General features: G+C 34.1%; 1 long non-coding RNA gene across 3 annotated transcripts in view; it reads left to right on the plus strand.

Annotated features, from left to right (window-relative positions):
• The window catches only part of LOC101745568 (uncharacterized), a 41,372-nt gene extending 22,876 nt beyond the window's left edge, over positions 1-18,496 (plus strand). Inside the window, exon 3 of one of the 3 annotated variants that reach the window (XR_009974732.1) lies at positions 18,039-18,496. This is a non-coding gene — a long non-coding RNA (uncharacterized LOC101745568). Of the gene's footprint in view, positions 1-9,321; positions 9,487-18,035 lie in introns of those variants that run through there. The other 2 variants (XR_009974734.1, XR_009974733.1) reach the window with 2 other exon arrangements.
• The last annotated feature ends 553 nt before the right edge of the window (positions 18,497-19,049 follow it).

Genomic DNA, 19,049 nt, shown 5'->3' on the forward strand with positions numbered 1-19,049 from the left:
CTGAAAAAAATTATCGGCACGCCGTAAACTATTACAGACGCTTTCTGTTGAAACGACTTCATTTGAGTGTTATTGGTCGTACTAAATTGAATTTTAGTTCAAAAGCGGTACGTAATGTAAACGAGCCTAGAATGAGTTGCTTTATCTGTTCTCACGAATACCAATACCAATCATTCATAGAATTAATTTCGATAATTCTGACGCCTCTCCGTAGATACAGAAGCCGATGCTTTTAGCCACTATCTTCTGTGTAAATTACACTGCTCGTTGGCTCTTGACAAATGAACCTTCGTATGATATTTCCAATCGCGAAAGGTGTTAGTTTTTACTCTTTGAATGTCGATCGCTTTTTTTTTTATATTTTGTTGTTCCTTGTCTACCTAACCTGTCATATATTAGGAGATAACGATCAGTCGATGTCCGATTTCGAAGGTCGTCGCCTCGTGTACTAATTAAGTTGTACAGTTTTGTTAACAGGAAATATACGGAATTCCGTTACTGGACTCACAAGTGATTTTTTTGTTATTTGATTCTATTTTTTTCTAATAAAAAAGAGGATTGCCTAAAATTCGTTGAAAAAAAATTACCTAATGAAATTTATCCTATTTTATCCTATTTATCTACGAGAATTTTTGTAGTTAAGCCGTGCAATAACCAATAAATCCAACCGAGATATTTACAATAGAATTATGGCAAAGAAAACAAACAAAAACAGGATTTCGCTGTAATCCTCTATTCTACTCAGCTTAGGCGAGACGGTTCGTACGTACCGTATTTGTTTAAAATCAGTTCAACATTCAAAAGATTCAACGATAAAATACTCAAGAGCTTCCGGTTGGCTGCGCTGTGAATAATTGGTAAGCCATTTATTTCCTTCTCCAAATTGTGTATTTTTGTGTGAAATATTTCGAATCGGGTACAGATTTACGACAGTTTTTGTGTTAACTTATAAATCTTTGTAATGGCACGCTTTCGAGGCGTGAGTGTTTGTATTATTTATTACATATTGTAGAGATTGTCGCCAGTGCTTCAATTGCAATGCCCATAATTTATTTTAGGGCAAATTTGACCACTACGGAGTTTACATTCACACCTACTTCTATTAGACTAATACAAATGTTTTCCGCAATAAACATGCGTCTATACAATTCAATTTGAAGTGCCTTCCTGTATTAACAAAGGCTCACGAAGGCCGTTCGCGAAATGTGACAGCTTCTAAACTATCTGCAATTAATAATAATCTAATAATTATTTTTGAACTAAAGGCGTTTGTATACATTGTTTCACTTTAAAAAGGAGAATTCATCAGTATCACGCAGCTTTATAAATAGCGTGTTTTTAGTTTATAGTTTCATGATGATTTGCAAACTTTTCCAGAGTGTGAAGGTAAAAATCACACCTTAAAAAAGTAATGGTTAAATTGATATCTATGTATTAATACGTGAAGCAAAAACTTTGTATCCCTTTTTACGAAAATTGCGTGGACGGAGGAGTATGAAACTTTCCACACTTATAGAGAATATAGAGAAGAAGTGCACAATGCTAATATTTTTTTTAAATAATGCGTAAAAGATACATTAAATCAATAAAGAAAACATTACACACATTACATACCATGTATTTGACGCACACACGCATGCATACTATTTATTGTTAAACTTTTGTTCTTGACGTCTGTGGTCAAATTGAGAATAGAATAAATATTGTTTGTCTTTATTAATATTTCGCCTTGGCGAAATTTGTTATTATAGAAGTATAAAATACAATCATAATAGTGTACAAACTTACAATTCCAATTAATTATAGTCGAATTTCGACTACTGCGGGACCTCTAGTATATTTTATTATATAAAGTAAGTAAGGATGTATAAGGCATTTCTTTAGTTATAAAATACAATTGTATCTCTTAACCATATCGAAAATAAAATTAAGCAAATTCCTTAAGGTAGGATTAGTTAGATTAGTAGGTAAAATTACTTTCAGTGTAATAATCCGATTTCCTTTAAATCCTTTCGGCGCCGCTAAATTGGAGTTAGCAGACCTATAACGGTCCATTTACGAAAAAACGACACAAAAACCAACCGTGGTCTATTGACCGTGACGCAACAATTGTTTAGCAGTTTGCCGATGGAACCTTTAAGTCCATCTTGTTGACTTCGACGCATAACGAAATTAAACATTTAGAAAAAAAGAACTCCACTTCAAATCGAAAGGCTCTATTGTGAATATTGTGTAATGTAGCGCAACGACGTAGGGATGTCCGAAGAGCTTTCGACAGAATTTCTTTGGGTAGAAATACATATCGCCGGAGGACTACGGTCGTAGGTGTACAAGTCGCAGGTAGAACCCTTTTTGCACAATTCGCCGTAACACACAACAAAGGTGAGGCTAGTTGTTGTCGCCACACTTGTTTGCGTCGCCGAACTCCAATTTCAAGGTTGGTCGAATAATGAATGCACGTGGCGAATTTCATCTATCAATACACATCAATATTTTGAAAACACGGTATCAGAACGAAAATATCTGGAACATCGCCTAACAGACTGTGAAATAGTCGGTTTCATTGATGCACAAAAATTATGTCAGATCTGAGTTTTAATCAAATTTTATGTTCTTCCAATTCTTTATAAGACTTTAGTGGAAGATATAATAACTAGGAACCATAAAGTATGATTTATAAAGACGTAAATTACGTTGTGAAGTTTCAATCTATCAATATAGAAAAAGAAGGAATGCAATTGGGTCAATTGTTGAATACGTCGATAATATGTCGATTGTTCGAAACTAAACCTGTATCCAATACTGTAGCGAGACGAATCGAGTCACAATGATACATAAATGATCGTTCTAAATAATACACTTAACTAGCTTATTAAATGTATTTTTTTTAGGAACGTTAAACCCACATGTTATGTTCGGGTACAGATCCGATGTTATGTTATTAAGACGCGGAAATATTTTATTTAATAAAAACAAGTCGCAATGTTTGTCGAATAAAATTTTATTGTTATTACACAATGCAATATAGTTAGTTGTAGATCCTAAAATGTTTTTCACACGATCGATCTTTCGATCGCTCGCGCACGTCCAATTTCGGTATCGGTTGCGGCCACAAATCATTAAAAATCGACTTTTGAAAATTATCATCGGCAAAAGGTTCATTTTAAATTGAGGCGTGGTGCTCAGGGTCTCCCCAAATTATGGCAATTTTGACACCTAACGAGTGCTAAGTTTTCATATGCACCCTGTAATTTTGAACCGATTGTGTTACCGACGGACGGTAGGGCGAAGCGAAAACGTGATTTTCAGTCATCACATAAACGTGCCGAGGAAATATTTTTATATTTGTAAATATTAGGAGAAAGGTTCACGAAGCACCTCCCCTGATTTTCGGTAACCACTGGAGATGACATCAACTACTTTAAAATACAAAGTTGAAGACTGAATTAAATTGGATTATCTTCTGACTAGTTTCTTGTAGAAATAAGTAGGCACTCGTACCCACATTTGCGCGCTAAGAATACACCCTACTATCAGTAATTACATAAAACTATTAATTTTACTTTTATTACACAAATAATATGCCTAGTTGTTGATATCGTTCGTTAAGTACACCAATCGTCTTAATCAGGTCTTTGTAAATCTGTGTCTAAAAACGTATTTTAAAAATGAAATACTTTTAAACTAAAAAAAAAAACAGAAAAAGCTGCGTGCGTTGCTTAGCAATAACACGTGATATTGAGAACTGCACCCAGATCATAACTAAACATCATGTTTTATAATAATATTCACGTTCTGCATAGTCATTCAGATTTAATGACGCTTCCAATCTCTACATAGATTCCATCGGCATAGTACTCTGTAATTTTTGTAAAAAAACGTTGTACGCACATTATTTTTGTGGTAGCAGACTAGGGATTAGGTGAAAGGGTTATACAATTCTATCGATTATTTCAAACACATATTTGCGGTTGTATTTATACCTATACATATAAATACGATCACGAAAGCAAATAGTTTAGCTTTTTTTGATAATTCTTTTAAACGTTTAGAATTAAACCAAAAAATCTTGGAGAAACAAAAATCTTATTATCATTAACCCATCAAACGAAAATCAATGTGAAGTTCGAGGTTGCCGAAATAGCGTTTATTCTCAGTTTTTAAAGTCTATTTTCATTCGATAGAGCTCAGTCATGAGTACCGTTGCTGCCATAAATTAAATAGAACGGAAGGACCAGCGTTCAAGGAAGCAGAAAATATATTTTTTTTAATAATAATAAAAAATAAAAAACGGTGGCAAAAATGAAAAATCGCTGATTGCTCAGAAGCTATTACCGTACTATGTAATTTAGAGGCAGGGCTATGATTAAAGGAGCTATGCCTACCTGTTAAATTAAATTAGGCATTTTAAGGGTGGCTGGCTCTCTCGCCTACACATTCTTCGTGTATATTGCTTCAAATTAACAAACCTAAAAAAAGGAATAAAGAATAATTAATTTACAGGCTCCTCTGTTCATGAACTGACACGTGTTAATGGTTTCTGTAATTATATTATGTATGAGAGGTGGACATTTGAATTGTATTGTAATTGCGGGTTCACGTTTCGTTACAAATTAATATTGTTTGTATGATTTATGCGAGGGCGTTGAGAATATATTGATTTTGATAGCACTTGTTTTTTTTTTTTCTGAACTTGAATATGCAAGTTGTTTTGAGTGCATGAGTATAAAATAATGGGATGAATAATATGTGAATACTTGTTTTAAACTTCTTTAAAAGTTGATTGTAGAAAATTCATTCCCACGCCGCGTACTTATTCTGAGCTTTCGAATTTACATAAATTAGATCTTTTAATTTGATAAGAACACTTCTAGCTACTCGTAAAACTTGAAGAAAATACGTCTTAGTTAAATACGTCTTAGTTATCTTAAAGTAGCTAACATTATTGTTTATGGTAACAAAAACAAAGAAAGCCTTATTCTTGTGATGTTATTAGGTTAATGTTTTTAATAGTGTTTGTCTATTGATCGAAAGGCGTCCACAATTAACGCTAACGGTCAAAGTTTAGTTTCATTTTATGATTTTATACAATATCTTTTTTATTTTGCTTTAGACATTAAAAACAAAAACTGTTTATGGCATATTTTTATTGATATTATAAGATATACAAAAATGTAAATTTATACTTTTTTATGTATATACCGTTTTTATTGATTAGCGACCTGTGTTTACTTTTACTAGTGGTCGCCCAGCGGTCGAAATTCGACCATAATATAATTATAATACTAATTTAAATTATAAGTTTGAACATTATTATGGTTCTATTGACAATACTACACTATATAATATTAAAGACAAAAAATATTAATCTATTCTCAATTTGACCACAGAATATAAACAATAACAAAAGTATGACAATTGGCAATAAACAAAGAGTATATTTATATGTATATGTTGGGTCAAATACACAGTACCTTGTGTGTAATGTTCTTTTTATTTTATTATTATTTTTATGTATTTTTTATGCATTATTTAAAGAAAATATTAGCATTCTGGACTCCTTCTTTAATTTATTTCTTTAATTGTAAGAAATTTCATACTCCTCTGTCCGCGCAATTTCCGTAAAAAGGGTTACAAAGTTTTTGCTTCACGTATTAATATATAGATGCATATGTTGGTATTTAACTGTTTTGTTATTATAGATATTCGCTTTGGAGACAAATCGCTGGATTTAGTTTTCATAAAACTTGTACGAACCTTGAAACTCGAGATTAGAATTTTTTAGTTAATTATGGTTTAGGGGAATGATATTGAAAAATATATCTTATTTAAAAATTGTTCTATACATTTCATGAATCCAATTACGTTAAGATTTCGCAGTTTATAACCGTAAAAAATAAATATTTTTCATTTAAAAATTTAGAAATGCGTTTTTAGACCTGGTGCTAAGATGTCACCATTTTCTTTCTTGTTATTATCTTCTTGGTATTAGCAATCAAAGAGTATCGTAAAGCTTCTGCCTATGACAAGTTGTGACGGCTTATCGTCAGTAGTAGCACAATGATTTCTCAAATTGTCATAGCTTAGTACCCAGCTGAGTTTTTTTTTGTCTAGATGAGACTCCACTTAGTGTTGTATTCAACTCCACGTCTCGTCGTCTAACTTAGACGCTAGCAGTAGTCTAGCAAAGCTTCTTACTACAGCTAGTCGTTTTATTTCATAAGGCCAAAGGATCCTGTAACATACAGCTTATGTCCTCAAGCTAAAGCGATCGCATTCACAATCTCAGCTCCACGTAATCTCACCAATATTTATCATGTGTCAATACAATATGCCAAAAGGAAACGCTTATTATAGTTTTTACAAATGCGAGTAGGTACGCTTCGGGCATTGCGCGTGGTACAAGTTATCGGCGTTTTGGTTTAAACGTAAAAATTCAATGAAATTTTAACCAAAAGTATTGATTTGTAATAACTTGCCTTTTTATGTATGTACTTTAATCATAATATTATATTAAGAAATTTCAAGTGACGAGTAATGCATGAATTATATTATATTAAAAAATTGGAATGTATTAATTATTGGGAGCATCGAAGTTTAACAAATTTAAAACATAAACTACATACATTTTTTGTTGCTATAGCCATTAGAGTTTTAAAGAAAAAATAGGCAGACCTGACTGATTGCTTAAATGGGGATCAGATTTTGACCGAACTGATAAGTCGGCAGATACCACAAAAACTAAAGGATTGCCATTCTGCTACTGAACTTCTCAACTAGGTAGACGCATTAAGTTTTTTTATAATTTTGAATCACACTTAAACTCAACAATCGTCATGTAACGACTGCAAAACAATCTAAAATCAAAACATGGAAGATTTTAGATTGTTTTGAAGATCCAAAACCTTCGATGATGCATTTTGCATTCATAAAAACAATCAAATAGAGAATAACGCTTATCGTTCATACTTTAGACGCAGCGTTGCTCTCGTTAGTGAGGAGTTACAGCGCATTGTCCGACACAATGGAAGGCGTGGCCAACTCGGGGCAGTCTCGTGGCTAAACACCACGAAACCCGATAAAACCACATCTTGAGATCAACAACAGCCTTGCGAAATTTGGTGCCTTGACCTCTTTACTATCAGAGCTATCAAAAGGTTTTTGTATGTCGGCTTATTAGCATTAAAATAAAAACGAATCGAGTTTTCTTATTACACAACTAAATTTTTAATTAGAAATATATCATATTATATAGACTATTGGTTAAAAACAAAAACTCAAACATCATCACACAATCAGAATAATAAGTACTAAGAAAGTTTGGGTAAATTTGGAATTGATGAAATAACTGATAAAGGGCACATTGCATTTCGTTTTTCTTTCATCTACCGAGACTATGGTGTACATTTTAATGTACTACTACAGAAATCAGATGAAAATTTAGATGTACGAGTGTACGACGACCCCAGAACAACCGGAGTACAAATTAAAGAGTCGCAAAAAGTTGAAAAATATTTCGTATTGATAGAACAAATACGATTGACAATTATCACTTTTTTCCCTAGCTAAGCTGATAGTATTGAGAGGCTATTTCAGCTTCGCCCTAATGTGTAGGTGAGCTCACGGGACTCAAGCCGGGAGTGTTGCTAACACTGGCCCTAGTAAGAGCAGTGCTTCGCAGAATCTACCACCGGATCAGAAATGCGACCCACTGAGAAAATCCGGCGAGCAACTCAGTGGGCGGATTGGCTATGTTCACTCGATATACAGTATATAAAAAAAATACGAACATTATTATATAGCTCCAGGATAATCCCACGATAGGCAGGCCAGTAACCGATATGCATGTGATCAATTTATCAATGCTCAGCATCGAGAATTGCGTATCTCTTAAATCGCTCACGCGAGATTTGAATCGCGCCACGCGATCCATCGGTACCCGACATTTACTACGTTTGGAATTAAACTATGAATAATTCGTAATTCATATAGGTATAGATAGTTTTTAAAGGTCGTTTAAGTAGCGATAAACTCATAATAAGTTTATTAACTTAGCTCTTCTTCTGAGTCGGTCTCTTCATTATTGAAGATCGTGTCTAATCTAAAATGTGGACCACTCGAAGCACAATGCTTCCCCACGTCTTCCTGTCCTCGGCGGTCTTTACAGCCTCGGTTATTGGCAGGCCGATGAGCGTCTTAACCAGATCAGACCAGCGGGTAGTTGAGCGTCCGCGTGATCTTCTCCCGTCAACCTGACCAACTACCATCAGCTTCTTCAAGTTATCGGGACCTCTACGAGCGATGTGGCTGAAGTACGCGAGAATACGTTGGAAGCAGATAGCGGACAGCCTTGTGGCAATACCGAGTTCCTTCAGAATGGACAGGTTGGTCCGGCGTGCTGTCCATGGAATTCGCAACATCCGTCTCCAACACCACATTTCAAAAGCGTCGATCTTTGCTCTCTCACTTCGTCTTATCGTCCAGGATTCGACGCCATAAACAAAAATTGAGAATACCAATGTACGTACCAGCCTCACTTTGGTTTTGCGGGATATATTGCGGTCTTTCCATATCCTTGTGAGCTTAGTCATAGCTCCTTTCGACATTTGGGTTCTTCTAGCTTAGCTAGCTATTAACTTAGCTACGAATGCTTAAATAGTACCAAGTGACGCTCCACTCATACCGTTAGATTATTTAACCGAAAAATTGTTTTAAATTAATGAAATACAATTATCTTCATGAAACAGACCTTAAGATATTTTAGTTATCGTGCTTGATAAAAAACAGATGAAACATATACATACTGTTAACACTAATAGAAACTATTAAATAGCATTTATTGTGCTTAAAGTTAAAAACGTAAAAATGACTGTTAAAATGCAATCAAAACCAGTTAATTGAAATAAAACTGAATTTACTATAAATGCCGCGACAATTTATGTCGTGAATCAGCAACAGTATACGTTTATTTGAGTTTTATCATAATATAATACAATTTAACACCGACTTTACCGAAGATAAAAGTATCTAGATCTTAAAACAATGCGGTTGACATTCGATTACCTTAGATGGGTTGACAGCTTTTGAGAACTACTTCTTACTGTCCATCAGACACAATACTGACTGGTGATAATTGGCAATATATTTAAATACATTTGGTTATTTAAATCTTTCTACTTTGTCTTATTTATTCTCTGTTACTTTTTTTTATTGTTCTGATGTTTAGCGATTCTCCAGAGTCCGTATATTATACCTGATTACTCCAAATCTAAAAAAACACGAGCTCATGTTTAAATTTTATGTCACTTTTTTGTTCTTCAGGTTCGGTTTGAAGGGTGAGGCAGCCGTTGTAACTAACTTGAGACCTTAGAACTTATATCTCAAGGTGTGTGGCGCATTTACGTTGTGGATGTCTATGGGCTCCAGTAACCACTTAACACCAGATGGGCTGTGAGCTCGTCCACCCATCTAAGCAAAAAAAAAAAGGTATTTATGTAGAATTGTAGTGCCTACGTGTGCGGCCCATAAACACTCCACCGCCAGTAATTACGTAGCGTAATAAAATGATAATTTAAAAATAAAACTCGTGGTCACTGTAATCAAATACTTCCAAAAGATACTGATTTCGTTTTAATTTCCAATTTTATAATTTGTTCTCACAATTTGGTAATCACATCGACTGTTCACTTTGATTAATCTAAAATTCCAATAAGGTTGTGACAACTGGTTAGTTTGCATCCTATTAAAAATATAATGTGCCTTATTAAGCAGCTGGCTGCAAGAAATAATGTTATGCTTTAGCTGATTTATAAGACAGAACCCAAATATTAGAATATTGTATACGCTGCACTTCTGTGACGAAAGTGCAACACTGCTTCCGCGTTGGTCTTGAATAAAGATTTAAAAGCCCGTGAAACTAAATTGTAGTAATGGTAGGGTGGTAGGATAGATTGTAGGTAGTAGTGTACCGATGATGGGCGTGTTGTGAGCCCGCATGGGCGGATACCACCGCCCTGCCTATTTCAGCCCTGACGCAGTAATCTCGGTTTGAAGGGTGAGGCAGCCGTTACGAAGTTAGCCGAACTTTCAAGTTAAGTGGCAGCATTTACGTTGTTGTCTTAGCGATTTGGTCGTGCCCCTTGCATTGCTGATGTCCATGAATTACTGTAGTCACTCACATCCTAGGGGGCGTATGCTCGTCTGCTTTCTAATAAAATTAAAAAAACTCAGTCGTGTCAATTTCACGATTGCATTCCTTTAATGCAATGATGTTTCAATATAATATATCACAAATTGGGCATCGGAATTTGGGATATTCAGTATGGCTAACAGTCGGATCGTTGGTTCGTCTGAGCTTCCAAAAACATATGCATACATTAAATTAAAGCTATATTAATAAATAACAAACCGCTTCTCAGTTGTCGAAAGGCCTGCGTGACTGAACATTCAGACCGTATAGGTCCCTAGCCGTTAAGTACCGTCACTTCGATGCGATGACGTGATAAAGTTGTTTATTGATGATCTTCACTTACATTAATTGCGATCGGCGGCGCTTGTGTTACCGCGACGACGACGCGAGTGCGAATCACAAAGATGGAGGGTTCGATACGCGCATGCGATGGCGGTTGGCGGCCCTTTGATCTCGCGGATTGACGGGTTCGGCGACCAATCAAAATATTCGTGGGAATTATTGTTCGTTTTCGCGTGCGCGATGAGATAGTTCTACTGATGACCGATCTGTCATGAAACTGACTCAATTGTTTTTTTGTGAATTATCAGATGTCCTACTTAAAACGTAACAGTTAAAAATAAATTGTATATATTTTTCTATAATCCAGCTATTATGGGAAAGAAAGCTCATGGCTTACCTAATTTTTAACGGTTATATCTGATATCATCATTGAACCAGACTAAATTGCTGTTGCGTTGCAGAAACAGACACGAATCTCTAGCGAAGCAGAAAATCGTTTTATTGGAAATCAAATTATTTCTAGATTGACGCATGGATTAAGGTATGTTTTTATTAAATATAAATGTAAATACGGTACAGAACTTTGTATTATCGTTAGATGATAAATAAAATTGTTTGGTATTCGATTTCGAAATCGTAAAAAAAAAAGAACAAAAGTTGAAACAACGACAAAAACTTTAGGACTAGTTTGTTGAAGCTCGCTCGATGACTTTTTTCGCTTGCTATTAAATGTTGTCTTTGCAATATAAGGTTCGGGTATTTGCGGCCACCCTAGGATTTTTATTTTGCACCAACATCATACCGAAAAAGGTCCGATGAGAGAACTCGTGCCTTCGCGTACGTGTTATAAAATAACCTGCGGCGAATTAATCTTGGCATTTTGATCAAGGTCGTTGCGCCTGAGAAAAGTAGTCGATACAGATCATACTTTTAATGAGTCGAGCGTACAATTCATAAGTTAAAAAATAAATATGTTGACGGGGCGCCTTATTGGTAGTAGTAATTAACATGGTAGCCGGCGAGTGGACGCACGCTCCGCGATCGTCCGCTGCTTTGACTTGCGGAGTTCGCGTAGGTCACTCACACCACCCCGACACGCGGCCTCCGAGAAGGACGATTGTAGAATTCATTGAGCAATGCTATTTGGATCCTCATAAATATTAAGCAACCGTTGGAATATTTATGCAAAAATAGTGTGCGTTTATTTTGAGTAATTCAGGGACACGTATGAAATATGGCCGTGGCGATCGGTCTTGTAAAACCGAGCAGATGATATTGAACGTCATAAAATGATATTTATTATATTTTATGTGGTAAAAAATAATTTCGAATTTAGAGTACATTTAAGGAATACTGAGAGCTATTTATTATTATTTATTAACTTATAATTATTCAAGTTTATTTTAGATTATGATACATAAACATATTGATGAGATTTTTTTTTTTTTTTTGCCTAGATGTGTGGATGAGCTCACAGCTTACCTGGTGTTAAGTGGTTACTGGAACCCATAGACATTTACAACGTAAATGCGCCACACACCTTGAGGTATAAGTTGTAAGGTCTCAGTATAGTTACAACGGCTGCCCCACCCTTCAAACCGAAACGCATTACTGCTTATGTATGACTTACGTGATCACGAAAGAATAATAACCATTTAAGTGAAGCCATGGGATCCAATATTGTAAAAACAGCTAAAACCTGGTTGTCGAGGAATGTAGCACTGAAAATGTATGCGGATTTAATATTGCTACCTACCTACACCCATTTATTAGCAGACCTGAATGTTACTTTTGGACCAGTTTTATAACAATTAAACTGTGTAAATATTATCGTTTTAGCAGATGCAACTCCATTGCTAGACTCACTAATTGTAGTCGTATACTAAGACATGCATGCCCATTATGCAAGCGAAAAAAAAACCCAACCGATTCTAGAAGATAATGTTAGACCACATTATTGAATGCTTCGTAAAAAAAAAATCTATCTACGTGTTCAGTGAATAATTGCAATTAGTTATTTAAATGTATGAAACATTAACTTAAGTGACTTACTGACTGCACCGCTAACCGCACAAGCCGTCTGCGAGCAATGGATAAAAATTGCGAAATTATTCTTTGAGTTTGTAACTAAGGAATTAATTTTTATAATCAAGTATGTACAGAAGATGATTTATAGTGTTATTTATAAAACTTTTTAAACATTACCATTTAATGATTGTGAGCCGTGAATCGTGTCTGTCTATCCAATAAACAAGTATTAAAAAAGTATTTTCATGATGTCAATTTATAAGATTTTAAAATCAATCGACACTATCCTGCAAAAGTATTATTAAAAAACACCTAGAGAACGTGAAATGATTTTATTAATACCATTCAAATTATGTACATGTTGTATTCTAAATAAAAAAATAAAAAAGAATTGGTTGTGAAATTAAAAACTTTGAAGACAAGATTCTATGATTAAAATAACTTTAAGACGATACGAGGATAAAAATGCGCAGCCCACGTACGTACCCTGCGTGCCGTTTTAATCCTAACGCCTCAATCATACATTTACATAGTAAATAAGACTTCACGGAGCTATGAATTCATAAATAATAAACCATAAAAACCTTGGCTTACAGTTTGAAATCGTATGTAGGTACACGTCGTTGGAATTTTTTGTAAAGAAAACTTATAATTTACAAAAATACACGATTCTTCTTCATCTTTATTTAAAAGAGTTCAATACAGCGCACCTTAAGCTAGTGGTAATAAAAAGAACGATTAAAAGTTAATACAAGTGGTTACTCTAACTGTAATTTCATTTGAGGTTGTTTTACATATTGATTTAATCCTTATCTGTTACTTTTATGTACTAATTTAATTTGAATGCAAATTATAAATACTTGCATTGGATAATTACGAGTCTACAATCTAAATCAAAGAGTTACGACTGATTGTTTCCCGCTTTACTCCTTTACTGATGGTAGGACCTCTTGCACTGGTGGTAGCACCTCTTGTGAGTCCGCACGGTAGGTACCACCTCCCTGCCTATTTTTGCCGTTAAGCAGTAATGCGTTTCGGTTTGAAGGGTGGAGCAGTCATTGTAACTATACTGAGACCTTAGAACTTATATCTCAAGATGGGTGTCGTGTTTACGTTGTAGATGTCTATGGGCTGCAGTAACCACTTAACACCAGGTGGGCTGTGAGCTCGTTTATCCATCAAAGCAATAAAAAAAAAGGTACTATACGCGTCAATTAATTTTCAATGGTATGTATTACATTGCATAGCGTGAAGTGCGAAAAAGTTTTGTGAGAGATGGTTTTCGATGTATTTTTATTGTGTTCAATAGGTAATCACTAGACTGACCCGTTTTAATTACTCATAAACTTACTTACTTTTAATCGGTATAAAAGATGAGGGTTTTCGAGATTGGTTAAAGTAGAAATTAAACAAAATGTTAAATGAATTAAAGACGAATTACTTGCGGTTTGCCATTGCGTACTTACTGGTCTGTGTGACTGGACTAAAGGCATAAAACCCCTTCAGTTAGAATATACGATTACTTTACGCCTACTTATTGGATTTTCTGGCTTTATTGTAATAAAATTATATAATACAAAAATAATTTCAAACAAAGATAGCGAGATAAAACTCTAGCATCACCTGCGGGATGAAAACTTTCCGTACGAACTTAGTAACCACTAATATCTGACACAACGGTTGCCGCGGAGTGCGAGCACAGAAAAAGAATAGAGACATGTTTATTCAAGAAAATTTTATAAAAGTTTTCAATAACCATTTAATGACAATTATTGTACTTGCAATAGACCATAGAACGTTTATTCTTTTAGGTCTTAACTAGGTAATTCACAATGATATTGATAGCAATATAGTGCCCGTAATTTTTGCCATTCATTAAAATATACATAAATAGTATATATAATATATCAGTCATGCTTTTATGATATATATTAGTATTAATGAAATGAAAATTTTTAACCTCCACTCTACACATACATAGGTATTATTATTCCATTCATTAGGTCTCTTGAGTGCGAGAACCAATCGATCACTTACAGATCAAATTGAACCGGTAGTTAATTGGTACAACGTTTCAAAAGAAATATATTAAAAAGTGATGCTTATTGACAGGCTGCATTAATATAACCAATTAATTGTTTATCGATTTTATTGACTATTAGTCGGTCATAATACATCCTGAAGGAAGCAAAAAATATGTTATTTTATTTACAATAAAATTCATTTTACCACCTCTGAGAAACGGTTATTTAAATTCTATAGATATGAAGTTTTTTCAGCTTAAAATATTGCTATGTCCTATTATTTTTAAGTAATCAGAGCTATCGCACAATAACATTTTAATTTTGGACATGACCTTGATGAAATTCAAGTGAGTTCCAAACATGACTGAGACTGAGAAAAATATATTAAAGCGTTGATAGAAGTTCAATCAGTCGTAATAAGAAAAATAGAGGAATTTTAAGAAATCATTGTCTGTAATTATTGCTTCCGAATAATAATAATAATAATAATTAAATCAAAGTATGATTAATGGAAAGCCTCGAATAAAATTTAATGCTTAATGGTGGACGGTGGAATTTATGGAATGGTGTATATTTGCTGTGGCAATTGCATCTACAGCAAAAAAATAAAAAAGGCTTATTGTAATAATAGAGCAACTCCATTCATTTCCTTCGGCATTCGCGACTAGATCCTAACATTATCCAGCAATTTTTTATAGCTAATGGGAATACGGGCAACGGGTCTGTCGGTGAGCTACGGTAGTAAGTTAGTCGCTTGTTTAATTCTAATGTGTGTGGTACTAATAGCTAGAGTAAAACATTGAAAATAAAATCCACATATTGTGAAGATTAATTTATTTTGTATTATCCTCACTAATTAATCTAAAGATTAATCTTGTTTCTGTTAGTCAGATAACAAATATGATACATTACGTACGTATAAAATTTTAGACTAGTGTCGAGTATTAATAAGAACTAGATGTCCCCCGGTACTCGAAATTCGACTAACATTAATTGAAATTATAAGTTTGTACACTATTATGATTCTATTGTTAAAGACTATTATTATACTTCTATAATCACAGATTTTGCCAAGACTACACTTCAGACAAATATAAATTAAGACAAACATTACATATTTAATCTATTCTCAATTTGACCACAGACTATAAGCAATAAGAAAGGTTGACAATAAAAAAATAGATTGCATGCGTGTTTTGTCAAATACATGGTAGTGTGTGTAATGTTTTTATTTATTTATTTAATGTACTTATTATGCATAATTTTAAAAAATATTAAAGTTTGCATTCCATTCCTATATTCTCTACTAGCGGCCCGCTCCGGCTTCGCTCGGGTCTTTAACAAAAATTTCAACGACGATTTGACGTTGTTTTATTTTTTAAAATAAAAGAACACTTATTGGGGTATAAGTATAATAGTTAGACATATGCCTTCGGGACACTTTTTATAAATAATAATGTGTTCTACAAAGTCAATAGTACATTATTTTATTCTATAATCAATAGTTTTCGCAGGGCACGCGATGTAAAGAATATTTTAGGTAATTTTTTTACACCTTCGGTTATATTATTGGGGTTTTAGTAAAGATCCCTAATTTTTTTCAAAAAAGATTATTATAGCCTATGTCTCGGGAATAGTGTAGCTTCCACACAGTGAAAGAATTTTTCAAATCGGTTCATAGTTTCGGAGCCTGTTCAATACAAACAAACAAACAAATATTTCCTCTTTATAATATTAGTATAATAGCTTAAAATAATAGATAAGTGTGGGAAATTCATACTCCTCCGTCCGCGCAATTTTCGTAAAAATGAGTAGAGTTTTTGCTTCACCTATAATATTAATATATAGATCTCGTTTACTAATTGAAGTTTCTTTTTTTTATTAATTCAGAAACAAACTATTCGATAATTTAAAATTTTGATCAGATTACTTAAAATTCAGAACCGCATGTTTTCATTTAAAATAGCCTGAAGCATACACAGTAACCGGCGCACTGGTGATGAAACTACTAATTGCGTAGCTAATTTAAGTGTTTGATTAACAGTAATGGCTCCCTTTAAACCAAATATTCATTATCACAACATAAAATTTTATGTTGTATTTCCCAACTCAAATCGACTTAGTGCTTTTTGATTGCTGTAGCAATTCGAACAGCTTACAGCTCACCGCAACGAGACATTAGGACGTATAGCTTCAAACTGTATTAAGTACGATACGGAACACACTTATCAAATTTATATTAACTACAAACAACTTCAAATTTTCATCTAAATAATTTCCATTCTTCTTCTTCGTCGTTTCTTCATTGCTGAAGGTCGTGTCCCTGAAACTTGATCGTGGCCTGTCTCGTGAGCTGTTTCCACCTCGTCCAGTCCTCAGCTTCTCGAATGGCGGTTGCGACTGGCAGCCCAGTTAGGGCGGTTATTCGATCACACCAACGGCTAGGTATTCGGCCGCGGGGTTTCTTTCCTTCTACTTTGTCTGTCACAATCACTTTGTCCAAGTTATCTGACTATCGGCGGGTAATATGACCGAAGTAGCTGAGGATCCTCTGGTAATAGATTGTTGAGAGCCTGATTCGGATGCGAAGCTGATCCAGGATAGATTTATTTATCCTCTTGGCCGTCATTATACTACCACAATTTGTAGAGTACAGCATTGTATTTATTTTATTTATTCTTCGTTACTTTTCCAAATGAGTACATCTGTTCGCGATCGCCGGTTAATACAACGACTGTTTGCTACAACATACAACACTACTACAATATACTTGTATATGTAAAATACCTAGATCACAGGCTAAGCTTGCGTAACTTATTTAGGGTTGAAATTGCAGGTTTCAATAATATTAACGAACCCTGTAAGATAGAACCGATTACTTAATATCCATTAATATCTAACCGTTTTTTTTTTAAATAATAAAACGTATTAATGCTCCACGTCAATATATCAAACAAAGAGGTTCGAAATTTATCTTTTATGTTTTATAAATTAAGTTAGCCCCACATAAAAGAGTTTGTTTAAAACATTAGATGTTTTAAGATTTTTATCGGTCGTGTTTGGTGTCAAAATTCTCGCATCACGCCGAACGCATTTGTGTGAAGTGATACAGATCTCTAGCTTTGTGTTCGGCGATTGTTTCGTAAACAAGGATAGCGGGAGTCCACATAAATCATTTCAAACACACAAAAAAAAACAAAAAAAACCGGGAACCTTCACGTCAAAAAACACTTTGATTTAGCTGTGAGAAATTCAAATTTGCCTACACGTAACTTAAACGTTCCAAATGATGCTTATTTGCATTTGTGTTTAAATAATCCGAGACATGACATCTTAAACAAGCGAAATTACTAAATAACACGGGGCCAAACCGTTCAATTAAGTTATTACGTATCTCTGACCCGAGTTAATTGCAAATTGGACGACTTTGTTTACTTTACCACGTATGAGGATGTCAAGTGTGCTACTTATTTAAAAATATATATTATTTGTGATTCGATTATACACTTCAGCAGGTTCGGTATGCAGTTAACGACAGTGAAACAAAAAGATGGACATAGTACAAGTTTCACGAGTAAGTCTTCGAGGCATCGGCATCGTCTCGTGCGAATGATTTGTATTTCAACGTATGTGTTTGTCATTAAATAATCGAAGCTATAACAAGAAACGAAAGAGAAGAAATATGTAAGTACCATTTACTGTCATTACTTCGATGTTTGCGAGCGTGCGGCTGTGCCTCGGTCATTTGTTGTCGACAAATTAATAAATTTTGCTGCATTAAGGCTACTACTTACTTATGATGCTGTCTGCAGTATATTAAGAACGCCCAAGACTGCTTTAATAGGTTTATGTACAAATATGTATGTGTTAATTTGAAAACGAATACTCTTAACAAAATGTTTCATGAACAGAACTTGATAATTAAGTAATTATGGTATTGAGGAATTAAAATTAAACATATTGTATTCTACTACTTTGTAGTTTGGTTTTCTTTGTTGTCATTTCTCTCTCTTTATAATATATATGTTGGAGAAATAGATGAGGTTCCATTATGATTACACCAGATACTAGAGTTATACTTTGTGATAATACGACGTAATCACGATTATTTACATATTAATTATTTAAGATATTTAGGGAATTTCTTTTTATTATGCGAATTTATTACTTTATGATAGGAATCGTGAACATGTGTAAAGTACGTATTCCTTTTCCTAAATTGGATACATACCTGCGGTACGTGGACATTAGTATATATGCATAGCTCGATGTGAGTATGTATCTTAGATTCCGCTTTGCTAGCCTATGTTTTTTACGAACAAAAATATAATAATTTAGTATTTTACTTCAATTTTCACGAGCCCCAGACTGATAATTAGAATAATTCGAACTACTTTAATGCTTAATCCTGCGGTTTTAATTGTCATTATAATATTATTTGCGTTGTTCCGTATGCTGTAAGTGAAGTTTTCTTAAGCTTTTGGGCAGATTTCCGATGTCTCATTGACAATTATACTGAGTCGTCA

Source organism: Bombyx mori, chromosome 13, assembly GCF_030269925.1.
Source record: "Bombyx mori chromosome 13, ASM3026992v2".
NCBI classification, from domain to species: domain Eukaryota; kingdom Metazoa; phylum Arthropoda; class Insecta; order Lepidoptera; family Bombycidae; genus Bombyx; species Bombyx mori.